This window comes from Vipera ursinii, assembly GCF_947247035.1.
Source record: "Vipera ursinii genome assembly, chromosome: 2".
NCBI lineage: Eukaryota > Metazoa > Chordata > Lepidosauria > Squamata > Viperidae > Vipera > Vipera ursinii.
The window spans coordinates 158312260-158332378 of NC_139513.1; positions in this window are offsets into that span (position 1 = coordinate 158312260).

Genomic DNA, 20119 nt, shown 5'->3' on the forward strand with positions numbered 1-20119 from the left:
ATAAGTGATTATCTCCCCTTCCATGGATTTGTTAAAGCATCAGCTAGACAGCCATCTGTCACAAATACATTAATTAGAATTCCTGCACTGATCCCACCTTCCATCTGTATGATTTCCTGTTCAGTAATATACCCAGTTCATAGTAGTCAGGTTCAGGCAGTCCTTGACTTACGATGCAATTGAACCCACAATTATGGGTGTAAGTCATGATAGCCATTAAGCAGATCATCACATAACTCTGACTGATTTTACAATCTTTCTGTAGGAGATGACCAGGCTGAGCCTGAGGGAGGGGTCAAATGCGCCATAGTTATGCACCCACAAGAGATCTAAATCCAGCCACCTGGAATTTCTTTGGCTCTTACCTACCACCAATTTGCTTTGAGCTTTAGTAGCTCAGATTCTTGTAGAGAATTAAAGCTTACAATAAACCTTTATACTTTATACTCAGAACTTCAAATCCAGGTTGTAAATACTTTTTTAGTGGGGAATATGATGGAAACTTGAACGGATGCTGAGTGACCAGTTATAAATCAAGGACTAATTATATGTAATCAGTTTTGGGAAACACTCTCCAAAATAATTCATACTACTCCAGGTGCTGAAAAGGTTTATCAATAAATCACCATCTCATCCCACTGGGATTGACCTATCCAACCTGTGCTGGCAGAGGAGTCATGCTACGGGTCCCATTGGTCTGATTATTACAGCTGGTGGGGGTCAAGAGAACGGCCTTCTCTGCCATTGCACTTGCCCTCTGGAACGTCTTGCCCCGCCCTTCCAGAGTGAGGTCGGCTACAACCCTCCAATAAGAGCTGTCGTTAGAATGCAGTATAGCACGCTAAATCTTCTGACTTCCAGCAGTTCGATTCTCAGTGGCTCAAGGTTGACTCAGCCTTTTATCCTTCCAAATTTGGTAAAATAAGGACCCAGATTATTTGGGGCAATATGCTAACTCTGTAAACCGCTTAGAGAGGGCTGTAAAGCAATGTGGAACAGTTATATGAATGTAAGTGCTATTGCTATTGTTACCTTGTATAAGAGCCTCCCCATCTTTTAAGTGTTTGTATTTTTGTATTAACTTATTTATACCTTTTGTGCCTATGTAGTTTTATCTTTTATGATTGCAAGCTGCCCAGAGTTATCCTGAGGTAAGATGACAGCTAATACATGTAATGAATACATACGTACATATGGTACATACATATGGTACATACGTGCATACATTATATTTGGAATATAGCTGGTTCTTCCTGTTGAACCATCAAAATGTAAGCCCAAGAATTTCTTTTCCAACAATTTCTTCAGCTCACAGCCAAAGCAGTCCTGGCAAGTTAATTGTGTTTTGCTTTCTCTTCTTGATGGTGTCACAATAACCCCAGTCAACCAAAATCCATGAGAATTTATTTTATTGCTATAAATGTGCACCTTCATGCCTGTATACAGATGCATCCAAGACAGCTTATCTAAATCTATGCAATGACAACTCATAAACCCCAACAAAATTAATCTGTATCATTGACCTGAAATAGCCATATCTCATTGTAATGATTGCTTAAGCAATACAAATTAGATGACCTGACTGGCATTCTTCACTTCCTGCCCTGACAGGGAAAATTAATTTGATATACAGCCATCAATTATGCATGTCAGGAAAGGTTTAATGTGGAGAATTCAATGCCTGTTACTCTTAAATCATAGACAGTACCACACTGTCCTTTCTATTATCTAATAATGTATGACACCAATTCTATTTTGTCCCATAAACTGAGTAGTCCCACAAAGGAGATTAACCAGTTTGCTACACAATACCATCATGCTTTATTGCCCATCAGAATTATCTCCCTGGAAACAATGTGACAGTCAGCAGGATGAATGGCAGAAAACAGGCAGGAGTCCAGTGAGGACAACCTGTAAAAAAATTCTGCACCAAGGTTGTTTGTATTATTTGCAGAAGTAATGCAAAGCACAGACACATTTAAACCTCCTCATTTTTCATCAACTGATTCCCAGCCACAGGAAAGTTCACTCTATGCCATACATAGAAGGAAACGTTTCATCACAAAATACAGGCATCGTTTACAAGCAATTGGAACTGAGCATCTGTTGCCTTTTTAAATTTGAACTGGGGTATCATCACTTCTCTTTGCATTATGTGTAGAAACACCACAGCAAGGAATCTAGTGCAGCCAGTGATCAACAGAATATATTTTTGTTTTTACAGGCAGGAATTTGAAATTTAGTGCATCAGGATTATAACTGGGAGATCCCAGAACAATCCTTCCCTTCCACATCATATTTATCATTACTTAATTATTTATTGGATATGTGCCCCCCCCATCGCATAGAATGACACTAGGCAGCTCACAACCCATAAAACATATTTTAAAAAAACATACCCTACCCACCATCAGGCAATGCTTACATTGTCTATAAATTTGTCTGTCTTCTAAACCACTACAATCAAATGACTTTTGGTGGCTTACATAGAATATAAAAAATGTTGAAACATCCACAGTCTGATTAAAACCTGAAAGCAGTTCTTCGGAACATAAAGAGAGGTGAGAAGGGGAGAGAGAGAGAGAGAGAGAGAGAGAGAGAGAGAGAGAGAGAGAGAGAGAGAGAGAGAGAGAGAGGGGAGAGAGAGAGAAGGGCGCACATCTAAAGCTCAAAAAAATTCAGTCTTCAACAGTTTCCAAAAAATCATTAAGAAAAAAGCTGGTCTGATGTCCATCACGAATCTCTTCCAAGGTGTTGGCCTTGTATCATTTTTTTATGATTCCTGAATCATTGTACATTTGAACATTGCTACATGTAACTTGCTTAGAATCAAAATTATTGAAGTGGCATGAAAACGTTCACAACACATACATGCTGATTGCTGGGGAAATGAATTGGCAAGGTCTTGCTTGCACTTGTTTTATTTTATTTTATTTTATTTTCTCATCAAGTTGTTATGCTGCCCATCTCCCCTACAAGGTGACTCCGAGTGGCTTACAAGTTGTAAAACAATTAAAAAATAATTAAAATATGAAAACATTAAAAGATACACAGATTAAAATAGCATTAAAACACTGTACTAAAGCCAAAACTAAGACAGCTAAATCTGTTGCTGTTATTGGTTGCTTTTAGAGCCTGAAGCATGTGAAGAAGGCTGTGTGCAATGAACTTGGGAAAACACACTCTGGCTCCTTTACTGGCTCCGGAGTGAGACTCAGAGCAAAATGAAGACCCCCCCCCCTGTGTAGCTACTAAGTGCTACAAAAGATGTTGTATTACCAAGAGAGGCAACACCTACCTCTTCACTGCTTCAGGCACACCTACATTTTCTTGCAAATTCATGCCGTGCTGGGTCCCTAAATAATGGTATACATTGCCACTAGCTACTTTTCTCTCACACACACTCTCCTTTTTAATTTATAATTGTATTGATTTTTGTAAATAATGCAAGAGTAAAACAAAACCTGAACTTTTTATTTTAAACTACTGGGGGGGGGAGAAAGGCTGTGTGCTTGAGAAAGTAGAAAATAAACAACCAGAAAATAATGAAAATATAAACACAGCCCAATTAACCACGTACAAGTAAGTAGTCCTGGACTTTCAACAGTTTAGTGACTGAAGGTACAATGGCACTAAACAAAATGACTCGTGACCGTTTTTCACACTCACGATTATTGCAGCATCCCCATGGTCACCAGATCAAAATTCAGACACTTGGCAACTGACTCATATATTTATGGCAGTTGCAAGGTTCCCCCGGGTCATGTGATCACCTTTGGTGACCTTCTGACAAACAAAGTCTATGGGGAAAGCTAGATTCACTTAACAACCATATTACTAACTGAACCACTGCAGTGATTCACTTAACTGTGGCAAGGAAGGTTGTAAAATGGGATGGAACTCAGTTAACAAATCTCTCAAACATTTTTTCTTGTGCATGCGCAGATGCGCGCGATTGCCATTTTTTTAATGTATGATGGAACCATTTGCGCGACAGCGACAGCCCGTTTGCAGAGCTGCCGCCTTCGGCGGCCTGCAAACGTGCCGCGGCAGCTTTCCCAAAGAGCGGTGCCGCTGCCTGTTTGCACGGAGGTGCGTGCGCACCTCCGCTCGTTCGGACAGGTGTGTGCGCACCTCTCAGAACGGGCAGCGGCGCCGCTTGTTGGGAAAGCTGCCGCGGCCTGTTTGCAGAGCTGCTGCCTTCGGCAGCCTGCAAACTGACCGCCGCAGCTTTCCCAAAGAGCGGCGCTGCTGCCCGTTCGCGCACCTCCGCTCGTTCGGAGAGGTGCGCGTGCACCTCCGCACGTTCAGTGAGGTGCGCGCGCACCTCTCACAACGGGCAGTGGTGCCGCTTGTTGGAAAAGCTGCCGCGGCCCGTTTGCAGGCTGCCACCTTCCTCGGAAGGCGGCAGCTGTGCAAACGGGCCGCGGCAGCTTTCCCAACGAGCGGCGCCAGTGCCTGTTCGGGCGGAGGTGCGCGCGCACCTCTCAAAAGGTTTGGAGAGGTGCGCACGCACCTCTGCCCATTCAGAGAGGTGCACGCGCACCTCTCCAAACGGGCGGTGCCACGCTCCATTTGGAGAGGTGCGCGTGCACCACTGCCCGTTTGAAGAGGTGCGCACGCACCAGGCGGCTGGGAGCCACAGGAGACGGCTCAAAGAGCCGCATGCGGCTCCGGAGCCACGGGTTGCCGACCCGTGAACTAGACCATCCTGGTACCAATGTAAGAAAGAAAAGCATGATGTTCGGCAGAGAGTATTTCAACATCCTTGAACATTCCTCAGGAATTCTAGAGCTACTCATGGAAAAACTGGTTTTGGTAACTGTACATAGTAGATGAAGGGTACTAGAGCAGATTTAGAAAATTAAAATTTAAAAAGTTGGAATGAGGCAAACTGAGACAAAAATTCAGATTCTAAAAGACTAAATAAATCCCCAGTCATTCTGCATAGCCTGATCTCCTGTTTGTCATTTGCAGTTTAAGGATCTTGGGAGACAACAACTGTATGCCTCCCACTTTACTCACTGCCAGTTCTTCTGCATCTTCAGCAGGGAAGGCTCAAAGGTGGAGCACATATTTTGCATGTCCAGCATGACAGGTCAAGTCTTGTCTGAAGGATTACAAAGCTACCATATTATAAAGGTCATTATTAATATCTCCAGTGAGCTGTTGTCAGAGTTGACAGGGTTGGCTTAAATGGCGGTAGGATTCCTACACAAATTTAGAGATTTTGGCCTATGGCTCATATAAACCGCAGTCAGCTTGCCCAATTAAACACAGCCAATCAGCAGTGGCTGAATCCAATATCCCTGGCTCAGGAATTCCTGAGAATCCATATTTATTACCATTGGTGTTTTTTTGTTGTTGTTTTTAAAAAAATATCTATTGTGGATGTTTTAAATTATTTTCTATCAGTGTAAATAGCCGAGCGTCAATATGATTGAGGTATGGTGTCATTACAACGAACAAACAAATACTTACATTGATAGAGCATTCATTTAGCACACCTCCTCTCCTTAAGTTCCTATCCTATGCTGCCTAGTTAGTCCTCCATCTTCCTAACCTTCCAGGAGTTAGTTTCACTCCATTTTTCTATCCTTGGTTTACCGTACTCTGCCATTTCTAAACATGCTACTTCTAATCACCACTTTTTGCTTCCCTTCTGGAAACTGAACCACATTATTTAGCATAAGATGAGAACATGACAGAAGAGAATTAAACATATATACACAATCCATGTATGATATATACACACAATATATATGCACAGTGCTTTTTTTGTAAAAGAGAAAGGTGCCAGAACTCACACACGTCATACAACCCGCCTTGCCTACCCTACAAGGTTCTATCCAAAAAAGGTGCTGGAACTCCGTTCTGAGCGTTCTATGAGAAAAAAAGCCCTGTATATACACAATCCGTGTATGATTATACGGAAAACTTCTATGGGGGTGTGCCAATGGCCTCGTAACTGACTATCCAATTCGCTATCCAAGTGTTCACCTCTGACATTGCTTCATCAGATCTTCTAGGGAAGCAGAGAATACATGTTGTGGACAGTCTTGCACAATTTGTTTAATAGTTTGCATATCAGCACCCCAATCGCAACAAGGGGAATCTTTCCATCCCCACTGATACAAAGCAGTGGCAGTTCAATTTCAATCAGGCAAAGTAAGGCAGTTCAAAACCAGGTGGCTTGGTAGAGGGATCTTAATGGTCAGGCCACAAGACGGTACCTTGGACCATTCCCCTCTTCACATATTCTTAGGGTTAAACTGGGAAGAGGTTAAGTGAATAGCTGTTTTGCCTATAGGATTTCAATCTTGTGATGGGCTGTGCATTGTCCTGGCGAATAGGGAGGGCCTTGTTGTTCAGCATCCTCGACCATAGCCAACTGAGAGCTCGTTGTCTGTGGAGCAGTATGATATTGCAAACCACTGTTAATCAGCACACAGGAGTGAGATGCAACATACCAGAGAAGAAACTCATTGTCAGGCAGAGTTGGACATCAACCATTTGGGTGTGGATGCTACTAAACCACACACTGGAACAATATGCAGCTGTGGAATAAACCAAAGCCAAGGCTGTTGTTCGTAGGGTGTTAGCATCAGACCCCCAGGATGTTCCAGCCAGTCTTTACAGTTCTATTCTGTTCTGTTCTGTTGTATTGCCTTGCCTTGCCTTCCAATATTCCATTCCATTTATTCCAATTTATAATTCTATTCCATACCACACCATACCATTCAAATATTATATTCTGTCATGTCCCGATCCATTACATTATTCCATTCTATTCCATTCCTTTCAATTCCATTCCATTATTATATTCCATTCTATTCAATTGCAATATTCTCTTCCATTCCATTCCATTCCATTCCATTCCATTCCAATATTCTATTCTATTCTATTCTATTCTATTCTATTCTATTCTATTCTATTCTATCCATTCCATCCCATCCCATCCCATTCCACTACACACAACTCTACTTCATTGCATTTAAATATTCTTTTCCATTCCATTCTATTCTCTCCTCTTCCATTCCATTCCATTCCTTTCCATTCCATTTTATTCCATTCAAATATTCCATTGCATTCGAATATTCTAATCCACATCATTTCATTCCAATATTATATTCCATTAAATTCCATTCTATTCCATTCTATTCTATTCTATTCCACTCCATTCTATTCCATTATTCTATTACATTCTATTCTTTCATTCTAAACCATTACAATATTCCATTCCATTATACTCAATTCCATTCCATTCCAATAACCAATTCCACTCCATTCCATTACAACCTCTTCCATTCTATTCCATTCCAATATTCCATTCAATTCTATTCCAATATTTTATTCCATTCTATTCAGTTCCAATATTTTATTCCATTCTATTCCATTCCATTCAAATATTCCATTCTATTCCATTCCATTCCTTCCCATTCCATTCCATTCTTTTGCATTCTATTCTTTTCCATTCCATTTTATCCAATATTCTATTATGTTACATTCTATTCCGATAGTTTTACATTACATTCTGTTCCACTTCAATATTCTATTCTATTCTATTCTATTCTATTCTATTCTATTCTATTCTATTCTATTCTATTCTATTCTATTCTATTCTATTCTATTCTATTCCATTCCATTCCATTCCATTCCATTCCATTTTATTCCATTCCATTCCATTATTCTATTCCATTCCACTCCAATATTCCACTCCAATATTTTATACCATTCTATTCCATTCTGTTCCATCCCAATATTTCATTCCATTCTATAACATTCCATTCCTTTCCATTCCATTCCAAAATTACATTCTATTTCATTCCAATATACTAATACATTCCATTACAATATTCCATTCGATTCCACTTCATTACAATATTTGAGGGTTTCTTTAGTCCACCTGGACCAATTGCCATCTGGTCCAGACTCCTGAAACATCCCTTCTTCTTTGTTGCCCCTCCAGGACAACTTTCTGACCCATTAGAGGTCGACGGGCAGAACAAAATCTGGCTGGAAAGCTGGAGCCAAACCGGAAGTCTCTATTCAATACCATTCTATTCACTTCCAATAGAGTATTCCATTCCATTCCACTCCATTCCATTTGATTCCATTCCTTTCCATTCCATTCCATTCCATTCCATTCCATCCCATCCCAATATTCTCTTCTATTCCAATGCATTCCATTCAATTCCATTCCAATAATCTATTTAATTCCAATATTCCATTCCATTCCAATATTCTATTCCATTCCAATGCATTCCATTCCATTTCTTTCCATTCCATTCCATTACATTCTATTCCAATATTCCATTCCATTCCAATATTCTATTCCACTCCAATACTTTCCATTCCATTCCAATTCTTTCCATTCCATTCCAATTCTTTCCATTCCATTCCAATTCTTAACATTCCATTCCATTGCAATCCATTCCATTGAATTCCAATATTCCATTCCATTCCAATATACCATTCCATTCCAATATTCCATTCCATTCCAATATTCTATTCAATTCCAATCGATTGAATTCCAATATTCCATTCCACTCCAATATGCAATATTCCATTCCATTCCATTCCAATATTCTATTCAATTCCAATGCATATCATTCAATTCAATTTCTTTCCATTCCATTCCATTTCTTTCCATAACATTCCATTCCAAAATTCCAATATTCCATTCCACTCCATTCCACTCCACTCCACTCAATTCTATTTCATTCCATTTCTTTACATTCCAATATTCTGTTCCATTCCAATATTCCATTCTATTCCATCCCATCCCATCCCGTCCCATTCTATCCCAATATTCTATTCCATTCCAATGCATTCCATTCCATTTCTTTCCATTGCATTCCATTCCATTCCAATATTCCATTCCACTCTACTCCATTCCATTCTGTTCCGTTCCTTTCCATTCCATTCCATCCCAATATTCTATTCCATTCAAATGCATTCCATTTCATAACATTTCTTTCCATTCCAATATTCCACTCCACTCCATTCCATTCTACACTACTCTATTCAATTCCATTCCATTCCATTTCTTTCCATTCCATTCCATTCCAATCCTTTGAATTCCAATATTCCATTCTATTCCAATATACCATTCCATTCCAATATTCCATTCCATTCCACTCCATTCCATTTCTTTCCATAACATTCCATTCCAAAATTCCAATATTCCTTTCCACTCCATTCCACTCAATTCCACTACATTCTATTCTATTCCATTCCATTTCATTTCTTCTCATACCAATATTCTGTTCCATTCCAATATTCCATTCCATCCCATCCTATACCATTCCATCCCAATATTCTATTCCATTCCAATGCATTCCATTCCATTTGTTTCCATTGCATTCCATTCTATTCCAATATTCCGTCCCACTCCACTCCACTCCATTCCATCCTGTTTCATTCCTTTCCATTTCATTCCATCTCAATATTCTATTCCATTCAAATGCATTCCATTTCATAACATTTCATTCCATTCCAATATTCCACTCCACTCCATTCCAATCCATTCCATTCTATGCTACTCTATTCCATTCCATTTCTTTCCATTCCAATATTCTATTCCATTCCAATATAATGTTCCATTCCATTTCAATATTCCATTCCATTCTATTCTATTCTATCCCAATATTCTATCCCAATATTCTATTCCATTCCAATGCATTCCATTTCATTCCATTCCATTGCATCCCAATGCATTCCATTGCATTCCATTCCATTTGTTTCTATTGCATTGCATTCCAATATTCCATTCCTTTCTGTTCCGTACCATTCTATTCCATCCCAATATTCTATTCCATTCCAATGCATACCAATGCAAACCATTCCATTCTATTCCACTCCATTCCAATATTCTATTTCATTCCAATATTCCACTGCATTCAAATATTCTATTCCATTGCAATGCATTCCATTCAATTTCATTTCTTTCCATTCCATTCTGTTCTGTTCTGTTCTGTTCCATCTGAATATTCTATTCCATTCCAATGCTTTCCATTCCATTCCATTCCACTTCTTTCCATTCCATTCCATCCCAATATTCCATTCCATTCCAATGTATTGCATTCCATTCCAATGCATTCCATTCCATTCTAATATTCCATTCCATTCCAATATTCCATTCTGTTCTGTTATATTCTGTTCCGTTCTGTTCCATTCCATTCCAATGCTTTCCATTCCATACCAATTCTTAACATTCCATTCCAATGCATTCAAATTCCAATATTCCATTCCATTCCAAATTCTATTCCATTCCATTTTTTCATACCATTCCATTCCAAAATTCCATACCACTCCACTCCATTCCATTCCATTCCATTCCAATATTTTGTTCCATTCCAATCCATTCCATTCTGTTCCATTCCATTCCAATATTCTAATCCATTCCATTTCATTCCATTCCTTCAATTGCATCCCAATATTCTATTCCATTCCAATTCCATTCCATTCCATTCTGTTTCATTCCATTGCATTCCAATCCAATCCATTCCATTCCATTCTATTTGATTACATCCCAATATTCCATTCCATTCCAATGCATTCCATTCCATTTCACTTCTTTGCATTCCATTCCATTCCAACAAAATATTCCATTCCATTCCAATATTCCATTCCATACAAATATTCCATTCCATTCCATTCCATTTCATTCCATTCCAATATTCTATTCTATTCCAATGCATTTCATTCCATTTCATTTGTCTCCATTCCGTTCCATTCCATACCAATCCATTCCATTCCAATCCATTCCATTCTATTCCATTCCAATATTCCATTCCATCCAACTATTCCATTCTGTTTCATTTCATTCCATTCCAATATGCTATTCCATTCTGATGCATTTCATTTCTTTCCATTCAGTTTCATTTCATTCCAATCCAATCCATTCCTTTCCAATATTCCATTCCATTCTATTCCATTCCATTCCATTCCAATATTCCATTCCATTCCATACCATTCAATTCCATTCCATCCCAATATTCTATTCCATTCCATTTCTTTCCATTCCATTCCAATCCATTCTATTCCATTCCATCCCATCCCAATATTCTATTCCATTCAAATGCATTCCATTCCATTTCATTTTATTCCATTCCATTCCATTTCTTTCTTTCATTCCAATAGTCTATTCCTTTCCAATCCATTCCATTTGAATCCATTTCATTTCTTTGTATTCCATTCCATCCCAATATTCCATTCCAATGCATTCCATTCCATTCCATTCCATTCTATTTCTTTCTATTCTGTTCCATTCCATTCTATTCCATTCCTATATTCTCTTCCATTCCATTCCATTCCAATATTCTATTCCATTCTATTCCATTCCATTTCATTGCAATATTCTATTCCATTCCATTCAATTCGTATTTTCTTCCATTCCATTTCATTCCCTTCCCTTCCATTCTAATATTCCATTCCATTCCAATATTCTATTCTATTCTATTCTATTCTATTCTATTCTATTCTATTCTATTCTGTTCCAATATTCTGTTCTATTCTATTCCATTCCTTTCCAATATTTTATTCCATTGCATTCCATCCCATTCCAATATTCTATTCCATTTTATTCCATTCCAATATTCTCTTCCATTCTCTTCTATTCCATTCCTTTCCACTCCAATATTCTATTTCATTCTATTCCATTCCAATATTCTATTTCATTCTATTCTATTTCTTTCCATTGTTCTATTCTATTCCATTGCAGTCCATTGCATTGCATTCCAATATTCTATTCCATTCCATTCCAATATACCATTCCATTCCAATATTCTATTCTATTCTATTCTGTTCTGTTCTGTTCTGTTCCATTCCAATATTGCGTTTAATTCTATTTCATTTTAATATTCTGTTCTATTCCATTGCAACATTGTATTCCATTTCAGTCCAATATTCTGTTTTATTCTATAGTAGTTCAATCTGAGATAGAGATTTTCTGCCTTGATGTATTTATAGATGCAGCACTATCACAAGCCTGGCAATTCTCCAGTCTCTTCTTTTCTCTTTTCTCTTACAGGGTTCATTTAATCCATGTTCCCTTAAAATAGGGCAGTTTTTCTCTATAACATTTCCTTCTTTAACAATGGAGGAGAAAATCAGTCCAATTCTTTCAGCTTAATGCCCAATTTCCCTCTTCCTCAGACAAAGATGCCAAATACTTCCAAGTGAAGTCAACTGAAAATTGAGAAAGGAAGCCCTAAAGGGAAAGTCACAAAAGAAGTTTGGACCTGATATAATTGTTACTATTTTTATTTACCAGAGGCTTGCAAATATAGGTCTTTGATAAAACAAAGCTAATCATATTATGAAATCAGATTTTTGACAAAGTTAGCATTTTGCTCCCCACCACTATAGTGTATATATTATGTGTACTACACCGTACATGGCACATATGCATATGATTAGAGTCTGATCAATTGAAGCATTAAATATACAATATCATCTTAGGGGCAATTTTCAGTCTAGGAGCCCAGATACTTCACTAGCCATTCATTTATTAGCTGACCTGTGACGCAGTGATGGCTACTTGTGTAGAATACATTTTAAAAGAAGCAGAATAGTTTTAAGGCTCATAACCCTCCCAAGCCAGAAGCACTATAACAGCGAATACCAGTTACTAGAGAATGGCCACAGGAGAGCAACAGCTCATTATTTATTTATTCTGTCCCATTTTTCCACTTTTCAAATCACCATAAAATAAAATGCTAACCAATAAACTCGAGCATAATCAAATAAAAGTCCATTAGTTGTAAACTCCTTTCAATGCAAACAAGAAATAAACAGCGACCACCTGCTGAAATGTATTTCAGCAATTTCCAAGTCTGCTTAAGGACTAAAAACCTGTATTTGGTGTCTTTGCTCCTCTTGGTAGCCAGAGTTTCGGAGCAACCATTGAGAAGACTCTATCTGTGCCTCCAGAGATGAAGAGACATGGTGGGGGGCAAGCTCCCCTTCAAAAGTTAAATTCAGAGTAGGATTCTATGAAAGAATATGGACTTTCAAAGATTTTAGTCCTAGCCATTTTAAATCTAGCTCTTTGAACCATTTTAGGTGACAGATTGATGTCTAGTGAACACTTGTGATGTGGCAGTCTTCGCTAGAACAGGAGTCTCCAAACTTGAAACTTTAAGACTTGTAGACCAACTCCCGGAATTCCTCTGCCAACCATGCTGGCTGGAAAATTCTGGGAGTTGAAGTCCACAAGTCTTAAAGTTGCCAGGCTTGGAGATCCCTGTTCTAGAACAAGCTCTAACTCCACTGACTGGCAGCAGCATTCTAAACTAAAGGTTTTTTGTATTTTTCAAAGACAGGTCTACAATCCATTGTCTAAATAAAATGCAGTCAAAACAATGTCATTATGACTAAGATTTTAGAAGAAGGTGATGGCACACCCACATTATCTATGCAAATACCACCCTGACTATCTGCAAACACTGGACATTTAATTTTACAACTGAATCCAGAACAACGTGAGAATTGTGGACCTTAATATTCAAGGGAAGCGTATCTTTATTTCTTTTTAACTGACCATACATAATTCTGTCTGGTGTAGATTATGCTTGAACACTAGCTAGACTCACCAATCCATTTATTTAACCAACCTATTTATTTATTTGAAAAATGTATGGACCCCTATATTTTGTTCGTTACCCATGGCAGCTAATGGACAAATAAGAAAAATGCAAGGTTAAGACTCTAGCACATTACCAGTGCCATGATATTAACATCTCAAGTAAAACACACATAAAAATGCTGGGTACATCTTCCATCCTGTGTCAAGCTATGAAGATTTATTATTAAATCTTCGAGGGGGAGGGAAGAGCTTAGGATCCACAGGTGTTCCCTATCAGGGAGAGAGCCGAGATTGCCAGAGAGATGTTTTGGTGAACCAAAGGTTTCTTATCATAACAATTGCTGGAAGATGAATTGGACAATGTGAGGAATGCAGTCACTTCTTAGAAACAAGAGAATGTGTTGCTTTGGTGAAGCAGTTTTGAGCAGGTTTTGTTCAGCTTTTATTAAACCAAGGTCTGCCCTGCCCTACTTCTGAGATCATATATCACATTAGGGTTTCATGATAAACATGCTTTAAATGGATCTGAAACCACAAAACTGTTGTATGATGAGTGCAAAGTGGCTACCAGTTTCAGAAAAAGTCTACCCAGAGCTATGGGACTAATGAGCTCAGAACCATCTTCAGATGTTTGGAAGTTGCCAGGAAAAAAACCTTCAGGAAGTAGATGACCTATGTAAACTATACGAACACATGCAAGATTTCTTTGCCAGATGTCTTGAGCAAATAACTCAACATCTAGATAGCTCTCATTCAAATTCCTCAGCAGTGCACAGCCATTTGGTTACAGAAAATAGAAAGTAAGAAGAGAAAAAGAATTTTCTTTTGGATCTTACTCAAATTTGACCAATTGCAAATTCACTTGAAGGAGGAATCAGAAACTGGTTTTCAAGAATTCCAACATCATGATCCAATTAGAAGTTAGTTTGGTTACAAACCTGAGAGCTCAGTCATTTCCTATTCAATTGCCTATGAACTGCCAAGAGCAGATCGCATTCACCTCTGAAGGTGCCAGCCACAGTTGCTTGCAAAATGTCAAGAGACCAAATAATTACAATCCAGCCAGTTTGCCTGGAAGCTTATCACCACTAACTGGTAAAGCCTTCATTGGTATACAGGTAATTCTCGATATATGACCATAATGGAGCCTGCCCATTATGGCTGTATATTGTAACGGTCATCACATGACTGACTCATACTATACATGCTATTTTATAGAAATTGTTAAGCGAATATGGTGGGCAAAAAGTGTCATTAAGCAAATCAGTGGTCCATTATGGGAACTGTTTTGCTAAAAACCAGAAGTGCCAGTTTTTTGACAAACCTGTTGCAAAATAGTGGTATGTTGCAAATGGCCATAAATGCAGCTGCTTTGCTCGGTGCCCAAAGTTCAGTCAGATGATCATCATGAAAGGGGACCAGAGCATTGGAACTTCAAATCCAGACTGTAAGTCCCCTTTTTCAAATCAGTCATAACTTTGATAAGCAACCAGTTATAAGTTGGGGACTACCTGTATTGCGCAGAACTCTTCAGAGGTCATTCTAAGGTTTAAACATATGCCCCAGTTCACCTCCCTCCCCAAAGACTCCTTGTTGAGAGGCAATAATAAGAAAAAGGTGACCAATCAGCTTGTATTTCTTTAAGTGGCAGCATCAGCCATAAGTTTAAGATGCCAGATAATCAGAGAATTACTGAGGCAATGCAACCAAAACAACCACCGTTCGATACCACTAGTTCAATACCAAGTTAATTTTGTCCAAAGACACATCTATCAAAAGATTGATTGCCTACGAGGAAAATAATGCAAATTAGATTTGTCTGATCACGGATAAATAATAATGACTTTCATGTAAGATTGTAATCACTTTATGGACTTCTACTGATCAGGACTGAACAAGACTTTAAAGATTTGTTTATAGGTAAGAGGGAAGATATGGGAAGAGATCATTGTGTTTTAGGAGAAGATTATTTAAAATACTAAAATTGTTTACGCTTGTGGTGAAATGACTAGACTAGCCTAAAATAAAAACTGTATTGATTTAGTCATCTGACCTCATCAAAAATATACATATAAAACTAATACAAATATATAAGTAAATACAAAGAAAACAATAGAACATGATCATAGTAAGTTGTCACTCTCAGTTAACCTCCAATGTGATCTAAATATTCCGTCCTCTTCAAAATGGCCTTTGAAATAAAGAATGCAGTCTTACTAGTGATAAGCAGATTCATTTCCTGCAAAAAGTGAGATCGTTTCTCCTGGGTGCCCAGTAATTTTTAGCTTTTTAAATTAGAATCTACAGTAAATAAGCAGCACCTTCTGCAGAGTAGAGTTTGCAGTCAAAAATAATATGTCTAATATCTTCAATGGCTACTCCTCCACAAATGCATAGTCTTTCTTCCACAAAACAATATTTATATTTGTGATGAAGGGGGGAACCATTCATATTCATATTTATATTTCCTTTAGTTTATTTCATTTTTACTTTCATTTCGATAGTTCTATTTTTTTTCCTTTTTCTAGTTTGTACATATCTTTTAGTTTTTATCTTTTTACTTGTCATATTTAATGAAAGTTCTTTTCTAAAACACACCTTTATTTATTTTTATTTATTTAATTTAATTTCTATACCGCCCTTCTCCCGAAGGACTCAGGGCAATAAAAATACAATAAAAATACAATATACAAAAGTTAAAAATAAGATTGAATAGAGCTAGACCATTACAATAAATAATAAAAAATACTAAATAAAATACCCCAACCCCATTAGACCAGGCCGGCTTGTTCAAAAAGGTAAGTTTTCAGATCACGGTGGAAAGAGCGAAGGTCTTTTTTGCTAAAAAAAGCTAAAAAATGAAGTGGGTATTCTTGCTTTTGCTAATTAACAAGCGTTGAGTATGGGAAGAGGGGAGAAAATAGAAAGTAAGTCTGTTTATAACTGTTGTAAAGAAGATTAGAAGTTGCTTTTTAATTTTTTTCCTTTTTTCTTTTCTGTACTTTTTCATTCATCTTTTTTCTTAACTTCATTGTATGTTCTTTTATGTTTCTGTTTTTCATATTAAAAAAATCAACAAAAATTATCCCTTCCCACCCCCCCACCCCCACAAAAAAGAAATAAAACAACCATAAACATGTTGTTCTACTTTGTTATTACCAATGTTGGTCACACAGTGGAAGCTCCTTAATTCCTGCAGACAAAGACGACAATACAAAGATTTTCATATGCCAAAATCCTCTTCTCTCATTCATTATATCACCACCAATGTGTTTTTTTTAACAGAACATGGCACCCAAAATAGGGACTTTACTAGATTTCTAGTGGAGACTCAGCCAATGCAAAGTAGAATCATTCTAATTATATGGCCAGGATATATTTTAAATTAAATGTATTTTGGCAGAGGTATTGCAGAATCCAAACTCATCATATGACAAATGGTACATTCTGTAAACAACGACGAAAAAATTAAATGCTCAAATGCTGCAGAGGCTGACTTGATTTTCATTTCCAAAAATGTCATGGAATCCCATTTTGGCTCCCAAATAACTTATAGAAAATAAAAATGATGGGTAATTTAGGTCAGTTTGCGGTCTGGCCTTGTGTTCATGGCGTGTGTCAGTTTGCTTCGTGTGGGGGTCGGGGGGGTGCAACAGCTGGAGATGCCGCTGTGGTTTGGCTTCTGGATGGTGGTTGCATTTCATCTATGGGGTGGGTTTGGGTTTGAGTCTGGTGAGGATGATTGTTGGTGGCGTCCTGTGTTGTTGTGGGTCCGGCGTCGGTTTTTGTGGCTTGGTCTCGTTTGTTGACTAGGGCTAGTTTCCAGATGTCTGGTAGGCGGGAGGTATCATCACATGTATTCATATTGTGGGGGTGTTTCTCTATTTCGATGGCTTCCATAATTATTCTCTTGTTGTAGTGTTGTACAAGGCCAGACCGCAAACTCGAAGTCAAACCAAAGCCCAGGATGTTACACCACAGCCTTCTGCTCAGGACATTACATCACAGAACTCAGGATATCACTACACTAGAGCTCAGGATGTCATCACACAGCTCATTATCCAGGTCGTTACAACACAAAAGACTAATGGGCACACAGCCAACACCTCAGCCACACAGGATGTTACAAAACACCCGACTAATCCACAAACCATAACCCCATCAACCAATCAGCATGTAACAACACAGCCAACCAACCCGCTTTCACCAACAAAGCCAGCACCCCACACAACCCCACCAATATTTATAGAGAGACGGCAGCTCCGATCACGCTTTGCTCGCAGAAGCACAAAGCCGAAGACACAAGCCTGAAGATGACGAGTGGGACCTCGTCGAAACGTCGCCAAGACACCCTCAATCTTACATGGGAAACGACCCGAATATGCCAAGACCTACACACACACACACACACACACACACACACACACACACACACCAATTTTGATGCCCTTCAGATGCAGCCAAATTTCCAGACTTCTTAACTAGTCTGGTTTTGAGCGATGCTTGCTGGGAATGTTTACAGTTTCATTTTAACATATTTTGAAAGCACTAGCTGTGAGAGGCTGATCTTATGGACCATCTGCCTCCATTCAAACTATGCTTAACAAATGGGACCTCAGGATGAGAGACTGATAGAGAGGTTTTTCAAGTTTGTTCCATTTGAATATTTAAAACACTGTAGAAGATCTCTTTAGTTAGGCTTTGGAAAAACAGAAACAATGATTGGTTTTGTCACTATAGATGCTATTGTTAAGATGCTAAATAATCTGATGCACAACTGCTTTTATTGTATTCATTTTTAGCAAATGTATCCGACAATGTTTGTTTTAATAGTGAAACCCCCGCTAAGCTGTGACTGTTTACAGAGAAACAGACTGCCTGAATTGGCAAACTCCCAGTCTGCTGAATCTCTCAGGAGAAGAGTGTGAGGGCTGAACTGAGATTTCTAGTATACACAATGTGTATACAATTCCCAAGCTACATCTATAAGGGCTGCTTTATCTTGTAGCTTTAGGAAAGATCGAAAGACCTGCTTTTTGGATTGTACACTTTCTTGTCTCCATGCAACAGGGAAAACATCCTTTGGGTTCCTTTGAAATATTGAACTGTTGAGTGAGGATGTGGGGAAAAGGAAAGGAGGCAGTTTCAATGAGTGGTTACAACAAAAAAATATCCTGTCATTTCCCCCCCCCCTTAGACTGTGAGCTCCATTTATCCCCAATTTATTACTTAGAGCCACCAACTCCTGTCTTAGGGGCAAGGACACAAATAAAAAATAACACTGATATTCATCCAGATAATGGATTGAACTATAGAGATAACAGCCTCTGGAATCTGGGCTGATATTCCCTAACCCATTATTTTGCTGAGTTTTAGATTGCTGTTGTCAGCTTCCTCAAAGAAGAAAATTAGTAACTGAAATTCCATTTCGCTGGATAGGAAATAAGCCGAACAACCCTCCTTATGAAGGCCTAATATATCTCCTCAATGGTAATTGCTCCACTTAAAAAAAATAAATCACATTACAAAAACACTTTTCTTCTGCTTCATTCTGTCTGTGGATATACAGCATTCTTTTTCAAACTCATGCAGTTGAGATATATTGGACTAAAATTCTTATAATTAATATTTCCCCAACGACTATCCTGGTTGGTAATTATATGTAATCCAACACATCTGGAACTCTGTTGGGGGTAACAACGGTATAAAGGGCATACAGGAAAGGGAAGAAATGTACATTTGTCCCACTCTGGTTGTTTTGGAGTACAAAAAAAGAGTGCTTGTTCAAATCAGTATTCTGGACAATACTGGAAAAATTCATTATTTAATTGAACTGACTTTAGGAATTGGATAGGCAAATTAATTTAACAATTCAGAAGGGCACAAAAGCCCTTGTTTCAAATCAGTTCAGAAAATCAAATTGGTCTCATTCCGGGCTGCAGGTTAGAGTACTGAAATAAACCAGCCCAATTTTATGAATAGCTTTTGATAATAAAATCTGATAATCTGAATTTGAGATGATTCACACACATTTATTCTTCATTCTTAGATATACTGATTGATGCAAGGATATTTTTCCTTCTCCATCCCTAGTCTTTGCATACTACATAAAATAACAGGCCTATGTGTGAAGAGTGAGTCCCCTTGTTAAAACAAAAGTAACCATAAAGCTCCCAGGCATCAAATTGGGCAATGCTGTATCATGCCAACCATGGCACCACAGGAAAGCAGTTGGCAAAGCAGTAGTTTATTTTTAAAGCAGTTCTTTAAACGTTTGGTTAAAGTTCCCTAAAGGGTCTTCTATCCCTGCCACATTCATCCTCTTCTGCCATTCTGTGCATTTTGAGCACACAATTTCATGTTGAATCTGAAGGCAATTTGAATGGGTTTGCCCTTGACTCGCAGATAAAATCATACCTTCTTCATATCCTACATCTTCAAGTCAAACGATGGAGGTTATCAGAGATCATTACAGATTTTATATATTGGCTTGTTTTGTGTTACTATTTTGTGTTTTTATCAGTTGTT